The sequence below is a fragment of the Erythrolamprus reginae genome, chromosome 2 (assembly GCF_031021105.1).
Source record: "Erythrolamprus reginae isolate rEryReg1 chromosome 2, rEryReg1.hap1, whole genome shotgun sequence".
In the NCBI taxonomy this organism is placed as follows: domain Eukaryota; kingdom Metazoa; phylum Chordata; class Lepidosauria; order Squamata; family Dipsadidae; genus Erythrolamprus; species Erythrolamprus reginae.
This window is the reverse complement of record NC_091951.1, coordinates 252762029-252778209: the sequence shown is the minus strand read 5'-3', so window position 1 is coordinate 252778209 and position 16181 is coordinate 252762029. Positions and strand designations below refer to the sequence as shown.

The 16181-nt window shown below is 40.6% G+C and overlaps 1 protein-coding gene across 1 annotated transcript in view; it reads left to right on the top strand.

The window, feature by feature from the left end:
* LOC139159570 (SUN domain-containing protein 3-like) overlaps positions 1-16181 on the top strand; it is a 221618-nt gene that overhangs the window by 68357 nt on the left and 137080 nt on the right. The gene's annotated exons all lie outside the window — the stretch shown is intronic.

The following is a 16181-nucleotide window of genomic DNA, read 5'->3' as shown; positions in this document are numbered from 1 at the left end:
TGGCCTTATATTTATCTTTTCAAATAATTTTCTTCCTAAAAAGGATTTATTGACCCATAGAAGGATTGCATGGCTTGGAACATGTTAAACAAGATAGCCAACACTACACCAGGCTCATCAACTGAGTGGAAAGTATATTTTTGTTATTGAAATGTTTTTCGAGTTACCTGTAAATTTAAAGCTGAAAGGTTGTTCAGTGTGTACAAATCTATGGAGGGTGAGCCTTAGTTGAAAGCTCCTTAACATTTCATGACACTGCTTTTCTTTATACATATTATTTTTCAGTCAACAGAGTGATTCATTAAGACATAATTTTATAACTACATGGATATTTACCCCATTTCTTGATACTTATTGTGTGTATTATTAGTCTTTCACATTAAGGTAATTTTTGTAGGAAATATGACTCATTTATTTTAACTTTTAATATCTCTGTACATTTGCCTCTATGCTGTAATCTGAACTGAAATATTTTATTGGGAGATCACCTCCAGTCACCTCATCTTTTTGAGAGATTGCACAGAATCGACTCATGCTACTCACATTAGTTTCACAACTACACATTACTTTAACAACTACATTACTTTAACAACATTTCTAACTGAATTTTCAACTGAAATCAACATTAGTTTAACAACTACATTAGTTTAACAACCACTACTTTAACAACAATTCTAACTGAATTTTCAACTGAAATCAAACTGAAACCTGTTAGTCAAATAACTCAACATCATTAGTATATCCTCATGTTTTCTTTCCCATTTTCCCCTGGTGGGAAAATCTGGAGCAAGTTCTAGGTGCTTTTTACACTTGCTCAGTATAAATGTTCATATTCCTGTTTTTCTTTATTTATCTTGGGAGATTTCATCCACTTTCTTGCCCAATGGTTTATATTGGCCATCTTTCCATGCACCCTGATTCGATAAATGCACGTGTACTCTGGATTTCCCCAGTTGCTCTCCACTTTTATCTTTACATACTGGAACACCTTCTCTTGTTCATTCTGAAATGTAGATGAGGGAAAAGAACAATCATAATAAAAAGCAATCGAGACGAAGTCATCCTCTTGAATGGCTCTATCGGTTTAATAGAAGAGTGCAAAGCCTATACTGTATATCTATATACAAGAGCCGGTGTGGCGCAGCAGGTAGAATGCTGTACTGCAGGCCACTGAAGCTGATTGTAGATCTGTAGGTCAGCGGTTCAAATCTCATCACCGGCTCAAGGTTGAATAAGGCTTCCATCCTTCCAAGGTGGGTAAAATCAGGACCTGGGTTATGGGGAAAATATGCTGGCTCTGTTAAAAAGTGCTATTGCTAACATGTTGTAAGCTGCCCTGAGTCTAAGGAGAAGGGCGTCATAAAAATCAAATAAATATATAAAATAAATCTGTAGACCTGTTTCCCAAATGCTGATATAACTGCTTTGGGATTGTTATTCATCAGAAAGAAGATTTATGGTGGGTTTTTTTGTTTTTTGTTTTGCTATGTCCCATTGGCTCCCATCAATATATATAGTCCTCAACATATGACCCCAATTGAGCTCAAAATTTATGTTGCTGAGTGAGACCTTTGCTAAGTGAGTTTTGCCCCATTTTACGACTTTTCTTGCCATATTTGTTTAATTAGAAATACATTGTTACTTAACAAATTGTTAAGTGAATCTGGTTTCCCCATTGACTTTGCTTGTCAGAAGGTTGCAAAAGTTAATCACATGGACCCCGAGACACTGCAGCTGTCCAAAATGTGAGTCAGGTGTCAAGTGTACAAATAGGGGTGCTGCAATGGTTACACGTGTGAAAAAATGGTCATAAATCACTTTCTTCAATGCTACTGAAACTTTGAACAGCCATTAAGTGAACTGTTGTAAGTCGGGGACTATCTGTGTAGTGCCACAGATTATCTAAACTATATTTCCTCAGGAGGAGCTCTGGTTTTCCAGCTCTGGCCTAATCCACTCCTTAAAGTACTGAATTAAAAGTTGTCTGATTTTTAGTAGATGGGGCAGAAATTGGAGAGATTCTTTCAAAAGAACTCCCTCTGACACAGCCCCTTCGGTTTTACTCTATCCTACTTTAGTTTTACCTCTACCCCACTTCTCCCATTTCTAGTTTACCTTCAGCTGGAATGTCTGAATTAATTCCTTCTCGGTATCATACATGAATGTTCCCAGCAGGATCTCCTCTTTTGTTTCATCATTTAGCCCCTAAAATTAAAAGGAGGGAATCAGTGTAGAAGAGTTGAATGCTGCAGCAGCCCAGAAGGACAACCTGGAAGCAGTTCTTGGCCAACAAAGTCAGGTCAATGCAGAAACCCCCCAAAAAAGATTTTTGAGTCTTGACAAGCAGGCAACCTTTTAATGGTGAGCGGAATTATTTTATATGAAACGGGCAGAGAGCTACGGAGAGTGGTCACATGATTGTCAAGCTACTCCCACCTGGTCACATGGCAGGCAAGCCACACCCACAAAATAAACCATGCCCACAGTGTGGCAGTAAACATTTTGGCATCTCATTGCTATATGTTCATAATGCTCCCACCTCCCATTTTTCCCCAAGAACTTTGAGAGATGAATTGGTCTGAGGGAGAATGACTGGCCTAAACTCTGCTGGCTTTTATACTAAAGGGAGAAATGGAACTCGGAGCACTGATTTCTAATCCTTCATCTTAACCTCGATACCAGAATGGCTCCATATCCTATTTCAGCTCAATATCAAGGGCATAGTAGCCTTGGTGCTTCCTAAATTGCAGTTCTTTTAATGAACCTTAGAGGTAAGATATACGATAAGTTAAAACAGTATTGTACTCACATAAACCAAGAAATCTTTTAAGGCGCTTGTGATTCCTTCCGAAAAAGCTATTGCTTTAGAGATGTGGTGAACTGTAACGGCTGTGAGTCGGACTTTTTCAGGCAGCTTAATTACCACTTGGCCTTCAGATCCTGAGAATGCCCAGCAGTTTCCAGGGTAAACATCCGGCTACAAACAGGAGACCATTCACATAAATAAAATGATCAAAATTGGAATCACTCTATAATATGTAAATAGATACATTGCTCTGCGGTTAAAATGGTTTATACAAGAGACACCCCCAATTTGGTGGTGGGGTATGTATGCTTGTCGGGTGGTGGGCACTTTTCACTATACACTTGTTTTATGTTGTGGGTATCTTAAAATTGTTAAAAATCAATTAAAAAAATGAATTCAGATTTGTGCGAGGGTGGTTGGTTCATCGACTGGCAATTGCTGATAAGCCTGCGCCAAATCGATTTTAGCAAATACTTTCCCTTCCCCCAGGGAATGAAGCAATTGTTGGACCACTGGAATAGGGTAAGGATGGTGTTGTAGGGCTTTATTAAGAGTGGACTTATAGTCAGCACAAACTCTTAATGAGCCATCAGGTTTTAAAGGGGTAACTATGGGGGGTTCCCAAGGAGCCTGGTCAACAGGGACCAAGATGCCCTGTCCTATTAGTTTATCCAGTTGTTGGTCTAGTTTTGGAAGTAGTGGTAGGGGAACTCTACGAGGTTTAAGCCGTACAGGGGGAACTTTGGTGTCTAAGGAAAAAGATATAGGTGGGCCATTGTAAGAGCCCAAGGTGGAGCTAAATACATCAGGAAATTCTTGTAGGAAGTTAGGAATCCCTTGGTCACTCACATTATGAATACTGTAATTACAATCCCAAGGGGAGCCATCCACTGTAACCCCAAAAGGGAGTGCCTGGCTCCCGACACCACAATCAATGGTAGCATACAGTTAACAGTTTTAAACAGTATAGGTACATCAATTTTTCCCATAACAGGAATAATTCCCCCTTGAAAATCCTTAATTACTAGAGCAGTTGGCTTTAAAGCAGCCTGGGTAAGATGAGGCATATATAACTTTAGTTTTTCCCAAGGCATGATGGTAAATCTAGACCCCGTGTCTAGTTCCATCTGGCATGGCTTCTTGTTAAGGAGCAGTGAAATCACAATTTTGTTCGAGCCTTTAGTTACCGTGCTATTAATTGAATGATCAGAGTTACCTCCTGCGTAGTCTCGGTTGGTGTTTGCGTTGTTTCTGCGTCCTGGAAAACGATTATTGCGGTTGTCGCGCGGCTGGCCAGGCTGACCCTGAGGACGAGGAGGACGCTGGGCAGAGAAGGAGTCTTCTGGCATGGGGGCTCTGCAGGCTTCTGCGATGTGCCCTCATCGGTCGCATCGGCGGCAAATGGAATCCCGGAAAGGGCATTTCAGGCACGGATGGTTCCTCGGCAGCTGGAGCAGGGAAAGATGGGACGAGGTTGTCTCGGTGGCCTCGCTGTGTCATGTTTGAGCAGGAAACAGTTGTCTTCACTGTTGGCTGATAGACTTTGCTCGTCTGATGACTCGGATTGGGAAGGTTGAGTGTCGATCTTCGTGACGACTTCCTTCTTGTCATTTTGCTTGAGTTCTTTGGCGGCAGCTTCAGAGATTTCAGCTGTTTGAGCCGTCTTGATTACGGTTTGCAGGGAAGGCTCATCTTCTGTTAGGAGCTTATTTCTTATGGCTGCATTTCTCATGCCGAAGATCAAGGCGTCAAAGAGCTGGGCTTCTGGGTTGTCAAATTTGCACTTTGACAAGACGGAGCGAAGACGGGTGGCGTATTGGTTGATAGATTCGGTGTTGATCTGGCTCATTCTGGAGAATTCATGCCGGAAAACGATGGCCAGCTTTGTAGGTTGGAAGTGGGCAGCGACCTTGGTTTTCAAGGCGTCCCAAGTCACGGACTTCGCCCGCAACGGGTCTGTCAGAGTCTGGACAAGATCGTATATCTCTGAGCCGCAATAATTCAGGAATATTGCTCTCTTCATGTCGCTGTCGGCGTCCTTCATGCCCGCAGCTTTTAGGAATATGTCGAATTTTGAGATGTAGTTATCCCAAGTTAATTTTTCTGGGTCGAAGAAGTCAGGAGCTCTTCCGACAGGTATGTTGTTCATGGTGGAGATCTCAGGTTCGACCGTCCGACGTCGCCAGTGAAAAGTCTGAGGCAGCTCGAGTTTAAACAGTTCCTTTATTCAGCTCTATTCGGAAAGTGACTTCAGCAAGGAACGCGTCTGGCTTTACACAGCACCAGACACTCCTTTTATACTTTTAGACTTCCCGCCGAAACCCAACTGTCAGCGTCTTAGCCAATCAGAGGCGTCTAACAAAATTCAACTATTTACATTGGTTTATACATACTCAACAGTTAGATTTTCAAGTCAGAACAAAATAGGTCGTGAAGAACTGCAGAAAAAGTTTGCAGAGCCATTCACAAATATGTGCCTCCTTTAATTTTAAGGAAAGCACTGAGCTTTCCTTAAAATTAAATGAAGTCAGATTTTATCAACATTTCGATCTGGAATACAAGATCTCTAGGAAATCCAAGGGATATGGTGTAGGCTAGATTGAGAAGTTAAAGAAAACATCCAGAAGAAAATAATGACATGTATATAGTTATGAGATAGAAACTGGACTCGGGGCAGTACTATTTTTCTAGCTGAGAAATTGTACTATTCTTCTGAATTAACTAATAGCAATCATAGAAATACTGCACCTGTAAAATAGTTTCAGGGGGGTTGGCTGAAGCGATAAATGGAAACCAACAGTTTTCCTGGTGCAAAAAATCGAAAGACTTAGATGTCCGGTCTTTATCAATCGTGGCTCCTAGATAGACAGACAGATGATTATGTAACCTCAAGTTGTTTTCTATTTCTAATGAACATTTTGATGTATTTTCTTGTGACAGATGTTTTTTAAAGTCTAGAATTAGTAGAGTAAAATATAAAGAGATTTCTTATCAGAAATTACATTCATTCACATGTAATTTCCAAATATTAGTTCCCGCGTAGTCTCCATGTAGATAGATGATACTTTTATAAAGGCTAGAATAAGTACAGAATAAAATATAAAGAAACTTTTCATCAGAAATTAAATTCACTCATATATACTGTAATTATCCAATAGTAATTCATCTTTTGTAGAGTTTAGTGTAGAAAGAGAAAAATCTGTCAGATATGATTTCAAATCACTTTCTTATTTCCCCCCCCCCCCCCAAGCTTCAGTTCATGGATTTAAATGTGATGCACATTAAACATTTAAATCAACCGAAGCTTTCAGATACTTCTCAAGGGCAACCAGGTTCTCAAGATCCAGAACTGGGTGTAACTACTGTACAACTCGCAGTTTATGCAAAGACACTCCTGGCTGTGAGTTGCAAACCCAAAGCCACTCCATCTTTCAGGACATTGACTTTTGAGCCCAGTCAGCCTTCTGTATATCGTCTTCAAAAATCTTCTTAAAAGCCAAATTGAGCATATCAATCATTTCCTGCAAAGGATAAGAAAAATGCACCAGGGAAATGTTTTATACAAATATCAGTTACATACGTTAGACATCGTAAATTATAAATATAACCATAGACTTAATTCCAACTGTTAGCAACAGATACACAAATATGGACAATAAAGCATCATGTCAAAAAAGCCAAAATTTGCCAATTCGGCAAATGGTTTGTTTCTCAAGTTTGCTGAGTAAAGACAGGAAATAAATGTGCCCAAATGAATAGCCCATAAAGGAATATTAACTGGTATCTAATAATATTTTTCTATCAGATTTTAGCTAAGGAGGAATGGTTGCTGGTGCTTAAAACAGTGTGTACCACGATTCTTTTAGATAGCATTAAGATGTTTTCATATGTCATTTAGGTATGTGAAAAGATGATGCCTATGAAGCATACACTATAGCCAGCCCTGGGACACAGGCATTTGGGGGCTAATGTCAAAAGACGAAAATTTATATCAGTGCAGAAATCTCTATGCAATACTCATGGTTTTTAGACATAAAGGCTGGAACTTCTGTGGAGAAGAAAAGTATGTAGAAAGGAGAGGTGATTTAATAATTCTTAGACTCATCAAACAATCCAGACAGACTATCTCATATAGCAGGTTGGAGATGTACAAATTTCCTTTAAACTTTTGGTAAAGGGTAATCCCATAATTTACTATTTTATTTAATTTCTATACCACTCAACTCTCCAAAAGGAGTAATTGTTTTGTCTTCACCATAAAGACTTAAAATATACTACAACACCTTTTATTATAAGCATCTCTATCATGAGCAGTGGGAAACCTATGACTAGGGCAGTGGTGGCGAACCTTTTAGAGACTGCAAGCCAAAACCCACTTACTTGTCGCAAAGTGCCAACAAGGCAATTTAACTGAATACTGAGGTTTTACTACCTAAAATAATGATAAAGGCAGAGTTCAGCTAATTGTTCTATGAAAAATGTGATAAATGCACTTTTATGCCCCTTCATTTTTTCTGCTTTTGAAATATTATGCCCAATAACAATAAAAAAGAAAAACTTTTGTAATATCATTTTTCTTTTTCTCCTTCCCTTTCTGTTTTTCTCTCTCTTTCCTTGCCTCTCTTCCCCTTTCCCTTCCTCTCTGCCTTTTTCTTTCTCTTCCTCTTTTCCTCCCTCTCTGCCTCTGCTTCTCTCTTTCTCATCCTGTTTCCATCCCTCTGTTTCTCTCTCTCCTTCCCTCCCTCTCTCTCTCATTGCCTTCATCTGTTTCTCCACCCCACCCCTCCAAAACTGGTGCTGGGTGGTGGGAATCTGGAGGCTGATGAGCCTAGGAGCAGTGCACCGAAGTTCCGCTGGCTGGCAGGGAGGCATGGCACCCCAACGCAGGCAGTTCTGCAGGAAAAGAGCTGTTGTACTTACCTGAATGGTCTTCTCAATGCGCTTCGTGGAGAGTCCAACGTGGGTTAAACTCTAGTTTTATTGGTAGGGACTGAGTTTGAATTTAAATAATTAATTCTGTCCCGCCCCCTGCTTGCCCCAGAGGGTTCAGTTTTAAAACGAAGGCATAGACATATATTCTTTATATAAAAAAAACTTTATTTGTTACAGGAAAAAACCAGAACTATAAAAAGGAACTGCGACCCTGGGCAAGAACAAGGCCGGGTGGGTTTTGGACTCTCCATGCAGCGCATTGAGAAGACCGTTCAGGTCAGCACAACGGCTCTTCTCCAATGCACTGCTTAGGAGAGTCTAACGTGGGATATACCCAAGCTAAGGAGACAGGGAGGGATTAGGCCTGGTCAGGGGAGCAGAAGCGGCGCACACTCATTGAAGAATTCTCCTGCCAAAAGCTGCTTCCGCAGAGGCAAAGACATCGAGGCGGTAATGTCTAATGAACATTGTTGGGGACGACCACGTGGCTGCGTGACAAATATCCTCCACTGATGCCTGTGTGTTCCAGGCGGCGGATGTGGCCGCACTTCTGGTGGAGTGCGCTGTAATCCCTTGTGGTACCTGCTGGGACCGTGCAATATATGCTTCCGCTATGCAAGATCTTATCCATCGTCCAATTGTTTGGGAGGAGACCTTGAGTCCCTGAGTGGCCGGGAGGAAGGAGACGAACAAGTCTTCAGATTTTCTAATCGGTTGTGTCCTACGAATGTAAGTTTGAGGGCTCGCTGGACATCTAGTTTATGCCAGCAGTGTTCCTGAGGATGAGCGGCTTGGGCGCAGAAATCCCGTGAAATGGTGTGTTGACCGTCGGTAGAAACGCCTTTTCCAGTCGCAGGACCACTCTATCTTGATGGAAAATGCATAAATCCTGCAGTACCGAGAAGGCTGATAATTCCGACACCCTTCTGCTGAAGTAATTGCTACCAGAAGAGCGGTCTTAAATGAGAGTATGCGAAGTGGAACTGAGCGCATTGGTTCAAAGGGCGGGCCAGTTAATGCCCGAAGGACCAGTGGGAGGTCCCAGGTGGGATACCTGTGCACCACCTGTAGTCTGATGTTAGTAGCACCGCGGAGGAAGTCTCGAATGTAGGGGTGGTGATATAGTGACCTCAAATTCTCCAGGCGAAGTACTGTGGACAATGCTGCTACCTGCCGGCGGATGGTGTTCGGTGCTAGTCCTTTTTCGAACCCTGCCTGGAGGAAGGACAAGATCTGTTCTAAGGACTCTTGCTATGGGTCCAGATTCTTTAAAGTACAGAAGGTAATATGCTGACCAATTAGAGTCGTAAATCCTGGTCGTTGAAGACCGCCGGGCCGCCTGGATAGTTCCTATTACATTATCAGGTAGGGAGAGTGATCTCAATCGGCACCCCTCAAGTACCAGACGGTGAGGTGCCACCATTGAGGGTCTGGGTGGTGAACTGACCCCTGGGTGAGGAATACCTGACTGTCTGGAATCTGCCATAGTCTGGAGACCGATAGATCTTGTAAGTCTGAGAAACACGGGCGGCGTGCCCAGTGTGGCGCTACCAGCTGAATCTCCGCCCTTTCCGCCAGCAGTTTGTTCACTACCCTTGGGATGAGTGCCGTCGGGGGAAAGGCATAAAGAAGCCCTTCCGGCCAGGGGGAGTGTAGGGCATTGACACCTTCCGCTCCTGTGGATGGGAAGCATGAGAAGAAGCGGGGGAGCTGTGCATTGTCCTGGGTGGCAAACAGATCCACCTGTGGCGTGCCGAACCGTAGACAGATGTCCTGGAATATGTTCGGGTCCAGCCACCATTCCACTGGATCTAATGTTGCCCGACTCAACCAATGTGTGTGTGTAGTCTTGTCCAGGGGACCACGTCGATACATGATACAAACATGCCCAGTAGCCTGGATAGTAAGGCGAGTGGTACTTTGTGGTCGTGACGTACTGATTGTACTGTCTCTAGTAGGGATGCTTGACGGTCTGATGACAGGAAGACATGAAGACATGATCGTGCCGAGATGACAAAGAGATGTTGTAGGTGTCAAGTGACTCTTCGCGAGATTTATTGAGAATCCATGGGCCTGTAGCGACCGGATAGTGTGGGATAGATCGACCTGTGCTTGTTTGGGCGCCCTGGATAGAATAATGATGTCGTCTAAGTAGGCTTGGAGTCTTATAGACTGGAGGCATAAGTCTGCCATTACAACATCTAGCAACTTGGTAAATGTCCTGGGTGCTGAGGATAGCCCGAAGGGCATGGTCCGGTATTGGAAGTGGGCACCTCCCAGGTAAAACCATAAGTATCTCCTGTGGTCCGGGTGGATTGGTACATGTAAATAGGCCTCCTGTAAGTCTATGGAGGTCAGGAGGTTGTGCTGACAGATGCAGGCTAGGATGGATTTGAGTGACTGCATCTTGAACCTGCGGTACTTTACATAAATGTTCAGTTGCTTTAGATTGAGGATTAAACGATGTCCCCCTGAATATTTGGGCACTAGGAAGATGTGTGAATAAAATCCCTTTCTCTCCTGGTCCGGAGGTACCGGTTCGATGGCCGCGATGTCCAGCAGGTGTTGGACTTCTTGTTGGAGTAGGTCCCTTTCCGCTCTGTTGTCGGGGATGGGGCATCTGAAGAACCGGTTGGGCGGGAGGGCAAGGAATTCTAGACGCAGTCTTGATTGGATGGTGTTTATGGCCCAGCAATCTGAGGATGTCTCTTCCCATTGTGTGAGGAACCCTTGAAGTTTTCCTCCAATGGGAGCATCTGTGGATGAGTCATTTGGATTTCCGAAAGTTTCTGGAGGGTTGACCCCTAAACGGGCGTTTAGGTTGAGTGTATGGACGGTAACCCCCCCCCCCCACGTTCCTGTCTGTGAAGGGCAGTCTATCCTTTCGATAGTAGCCTTGGCCATAGGTTCTCTGGGCTTGCGCAAAGGGAGAGGCTGTAGTGGTGTCGTAACAAAAAGTCTGTCTGCGGGAATAGGGTGCTGGTCTTCTATCAGCACGCCTATAAGCCTTAGGGAGGACCTTGCATTTGTCTTTGTCCTCAACCAATACTGAGTCTAATGACTTGCCAAATAGTTTCTCCCCGCTGAAGGGAGCTGCCGCAAGACGCCATTTAGATCTTGCATCGGCGTGCCAGCTTTTGAGCCAGAGAACGCGGCGTGAGGACATAGTGGCCGCCATGGAACGCGCCGCAAACTTAGCGGACTTCAATGTTGCGTCCACGGAAAACTCTGCTGTAGTGAGAAGCTTAGTTAAGTCCTGACGGAGTCTAGCATCCTCTGGGCCCAGTCTGGATTGCATTTCTTTAATCCAAACAATGGATGTGCGTTTAAAAAATGAAGCTGCATTGGCAGCCCGCAATGCCCATGCTGCTGACTGATGTGACTTGCGGATGAGGGTTTCCGCTTTGCGGTCATCCGGCTTCAGGCCTTCCATGTCTGCTGGGACTACAGAATTGGAAACAAGATTGGAAACCAGTTGATCCACAGGGGGGAACTGTAGCAATCCTTCAATGTCTGGGCCAAACCCATAGAACTTCTTTTCGATGGAGGAAGGGCCTGGGGCCGCTGTAGGGTTCTCCCACAGGCGTTTTATATTATCCATGAAAATTGAAGACGAAGGGATGAAGTCGGATTGCTTTTCTGGTTCAGTAAAAAGTCCTGCAGTAGGGTCCAGCTCTACTGATGGGTCGGTAGGCTTGGTAGTGGAACCCAGCTTAGCTGTGGTCTTTGCTTTGTGCAAAAGGGTTTTGAACAGTGCGGGTTTAAACAAGCCGGTAAAAACTGGTTGTTCAGCAAATGTCTCTTCATCCTCAGAGAACTCATCCTCTGCCTCACTTCCCTCATCATGTGACAGGGTCTGAGACCCCACCGAGTCCTGGTAGGTGTAGTGGGCATTAGCCATAGGCCATATCTCTGGTTGCTGGCTCTTGGTAGGCATAGGAGGTTGCTGCTGGATGCCCGTGGCGATGCTCTGCGAGTATGCGTTGGCAATTCCAACTTTGTGAGATCTTCTCCTTTCATGAGAAGTTGGAATTTATTGAGTGAATTTTTTTTTTAGTCCCACAAACTTTTGTTTCCCTGAAAATGAAACTGATGAAGAAATGCGATGGAGCTAGGCTTGGGTGATGACGCACGTGCCCACAGAGAGGGCTCTGCATGCCACCTCTCGCATGATGCTATAGATTCACCACCATGGGTCTAGGATTGTCCAAACTATGCCACTGGTTGATTGTTCTCCCTGTTGGGAAATTTCTCCTTGGTTCTTTGTTGCTTTTTCCCTTGATTAGTTTCCATCCATTGTTTCTTGTCTTGCCTTCAGGTGCTTTGGAAAACAGGTTGATGCTCTCTGCTCTCTACAGTCCTTCAAATATTGGAACACTGCTTTCGTGTCATCCCTAATCCTTCTTTTCATTAGAGTAGATATACCCAATTAGCACCATCCTTGTTTCTCAACATTTTGTTGATATTGTGGCGACCAAAACTGGATGCAACATGGAATACTAGTGCCCAGTATGAAATTATAATTTACCCTTTTGCAGCAGGAAAGAAACCCTCACTGTGGTTCAATGTTTTCCCTATTGTATTTTTTAAGCATATTTGGTACGAGTGAGGCTGGGCATGAGAACAACTAACTGACTTCAGTTTTGTAAATGGGGGAAAAATGACATTCTATGGTAGCTAAGAGATGTGCAAAAGAAAATGATAATCTGGAAAGATTGAAACCAGAGAATTTCTGAGATTAGTTGCAGCTTCCTACTTTCTCCTCTCCTGGTATGTCACTTTCCTGAAGGATTTGCTTGGTGGACTGCGGAATGCCTTTCTGGATGTTGCTGATCTCAAAATGCATTTGATCCATTTTGTTTTTAAGGTCCTGAATTTCATGGAATTGATCTTCAAGCAGATGTTGTGAGGGCTAGGTTTATATATGCCCGGGTGGCCACATTGTCTGTGAGGATGAGGACTGGGCGGCCTGCCACCCGGGGAAGGAACTGGCGTAGGGCTAGCGATACTGCCCTTAACTCCAAGAAGTTGATGCTGTTGTTGACAAGCTCTTCTGGAGTCCAGCTGCCCTGGGCTATTTGGTGTGCCGTGTGTGCCCCCCAGCCTAAGAGGCTCACGTCGGTTGTCACAGTGATGCACATCTGTTCCTTGAAGCAGGTGCCTTGGTGGAGAGCTGATGTTGTCCACCATTATTTATTTATTTTTCAATTTTTTTTATTAATTTTCATAAAATAGACAAACAGACGTACATACATTAAACATGAAAGGTGAGGATGCATTTTCCCCGCTTATCTCAAAAGTATAAGTTCAAATACAGAAAAAGAATACATAGTTGAATATATATTTGAATATTAAAAAGTAATTAATTTTTAAAAAAAATTTGATTAAAATTTTTCGTATTTAGTCTAATACTAAAATAAAACAAAATTCTTCCCATAATACTTCTTTATATATAAACTAATTCTAATATAATTCTTAAACAAACTTAATTTATCTAATACTATTGTAACCTAAAATAAAACTTATTTTTACCGGGGGGGAAAATTACACACATTTATTTATTTACATATCTTAATTTTCTATTATTTTTTCTTATCTATCCATATATAAACTTTGTTCCATGTTTCATAAAATTTCATATCTTCTTGATCATTTAAGCGTCTTGTCATCATATCCATTTCAGCGCAATCTAATATTTTTGAAATAACTTCTTCTTCCTTGGGGATATCCTCCCCTTTCCAATTGTGCGCGTATATAATCCTAGCCGCGATTAAGATATGTATAATTAAATATAAAATTTCTTTCTTATAGATCTGATTGGTAATTCCTAATAAATAGAATTCCGGGGTAATTTCTATATCTTGCTTTACTATTTCTTTTATTATTCTCCCTATCGTCTTCCAATACATTTTAGCTTTACCACATGTCCACCATCGATGATAATAAGTTCCTATTTCTTTCTTGCACTTCCAACACAGCGGGGAAGTTTTGGGAAACATTTTTGCTATCCTATTTGGTGGGAGGTGCCATCTGTAAAACATTTTAATTTGGTTTTCTTTTAGGGACCCTGATTTTGTCATTTTCCAATTGTTGGTCCAGACTTTCTCCCATGGGTATCTATATCTATTTCTTTTCCGATATTTTTGCACCAACTTATCATGTTATCTTTTAGGGTCAAATCTATGTTTTTGTGTGCAATCAAATATTTATAGATTTTTCCTATTGTTTTAGTTTGATTAAAAGTAATTAAGTTACTTAGTAAGTTCTTATTCTTGTTAAAAATATAAAGCGTTGTATCTTTCTGGTATCTAGATCGAATCTGTGCATAATGCCACCAATCAATTATTATCCCTTCTTCTTGTAGTTTAATCCTAGATTTTAATTTCATTTGATCGTTTAATAAGTCTTTATATCTTATTATTTTCATGTCCTTTGTAGACTTTGGGTGGATTATTGCTTCGAGGGGGGCAACCCATTCAGGGGTAGTTAGAAAATGATTTTTCTTTATATCTTTCCAAACTTCTAATAGGTATTTTCTTAAGGTGTGTCTTTTAAAGTATGAGTGGTTTTTATCCTTATCATACCATATAAAGGCATGCCAACCAAGCATAAGATCGTGTCCTTCTAAGTTTAATATTATTTTATCTTCTAAAGTTATCCAATCTCTAATCCACGTTAGGGCGGCTGCCTGATAATATAATTTCCAATTAGGAAGTGCAAATCCTCCCCTTTCTTTAATATCTTCTAACATATTTATCTTTATTCTTGCTTTTTTCCCTTGCCATAAATTTTTTTTAACAATGTTTGTTAGATTTTTAAAGAAGTTTCCCCCTGGGTTTATTGGGATCACCTGAAACAAAAATAAGATTTTAGGCAAAATATTCATCTTAATTGTGGCCACTCTTCCCCAAAGGGATATTTTTAAATTATTCCAAATTTCTAAATCTTTCTTAATTTCCGTCATTAATTTTATGTAATTATCATTTTTAATGTTATTGTTTTAGCTGTTAACCATATTCCCAAATACTTAACCTTTTTAGCTACTTTTATTCCAGAAATGCATTCTAATTTGCTTTCTTGTATTTTACTCATATTTTTTGTTATAAATTGTGTTTTGCTTTTATTTATTTTTAGACCTGCTACCTTTCCGTATTGTTCTATTGTCTGGATTAATACTGGGACTGTCGTTATCGGATCTTCAATTATAAAAGTCAGATCATCTGCAAAGGCTTGGACTTTATATGTCTCCTTTCCAACGGTCAGACCTTTTATTTTTGAATTTGCTCTTATTTTAATTAATAGAGTTTCTAAGGACATAATGAATAATAGAGGTGATATAGGACAGCCTTGGCGAACTCCTTTATTTATTTCAAATGTTTCCAATTGTTCATTATTTAATATAATTTTTGTTGTTTGTTTTGAATAGATAGCATCTATCACATTTACGAATTTTGGACCAAATCTCATTTTGTTCAATTGCATTTTTATAAATGTCCAATTGAGATTGTCAAAAGCTTTTTGGGCATCTAAAAACATTAATGCTAATGTTTTTCCAGGATGTTGCTCATAGTATTCTAATGTATTAATAACCATTCTAAGATTATTTCTAATTTGTCTACCTGGTAAAAAACCGTTCTGGTCTTGATGAATTATCCCATTTATGACCCTTTTAAATCTGTTTGCACATATTGCAGTAAATATCTTATAATCCACGTTTAGTAATGATATAGGTCTATAATTTTTAATTTTTTCTGTTGCTGTACCCGATTTATGGATTAAAATTATTAAAGATTCAGACCAAGATTTAGGGATTTTACCATCAAATCTACATTCATTAAAAATTTCTAACATATTATTTCTTATTGTTTCATTTTCTATTTTGTACCACTCTGCCGGTATGGCATCTGGTCCAGTAGCTTTATTATTTTTTTGTTTTTTAATTATTGTAAGGAGTTCTTCCATTGTTATTGGTCCTTCCATGTTTGCCTGTTGCTCTTCCGTCAGTTGTGGTAACTCAGAATGTTCTAAATAATTGAAAACTTCATCTTCACTAATATTTTCTTTTTTATATAATTCTTTAAAAAAGTTATGTACAATATCTGCTTTCCCTTCTGTGTCGTATTTTATTAATCCATCCTTATCTTCTAGTTTTTTAATTATTTATGATTGCCTCTGTTTCCTAAGTTTATATGCGAGCTATCTACCTGGTTTATTAGCATGTTCAAAATAATATTGTTTAGCTCTTTTTATTTTTTCCGCTATTTGATTCTGCTCTATCAATCTGATTTTATGTTTAATTACATCCATTTTTCCTTTCAGTTCTTTATTCTTTATATTTTGTTGTGATAAAGATTCTAATTGTTTTAATTCGTTTATTAATTGTTCATATTTTATTTTATTTTCCTTGTTATATTTTGCTGTATAAGATATTGTTAGTCCTCTT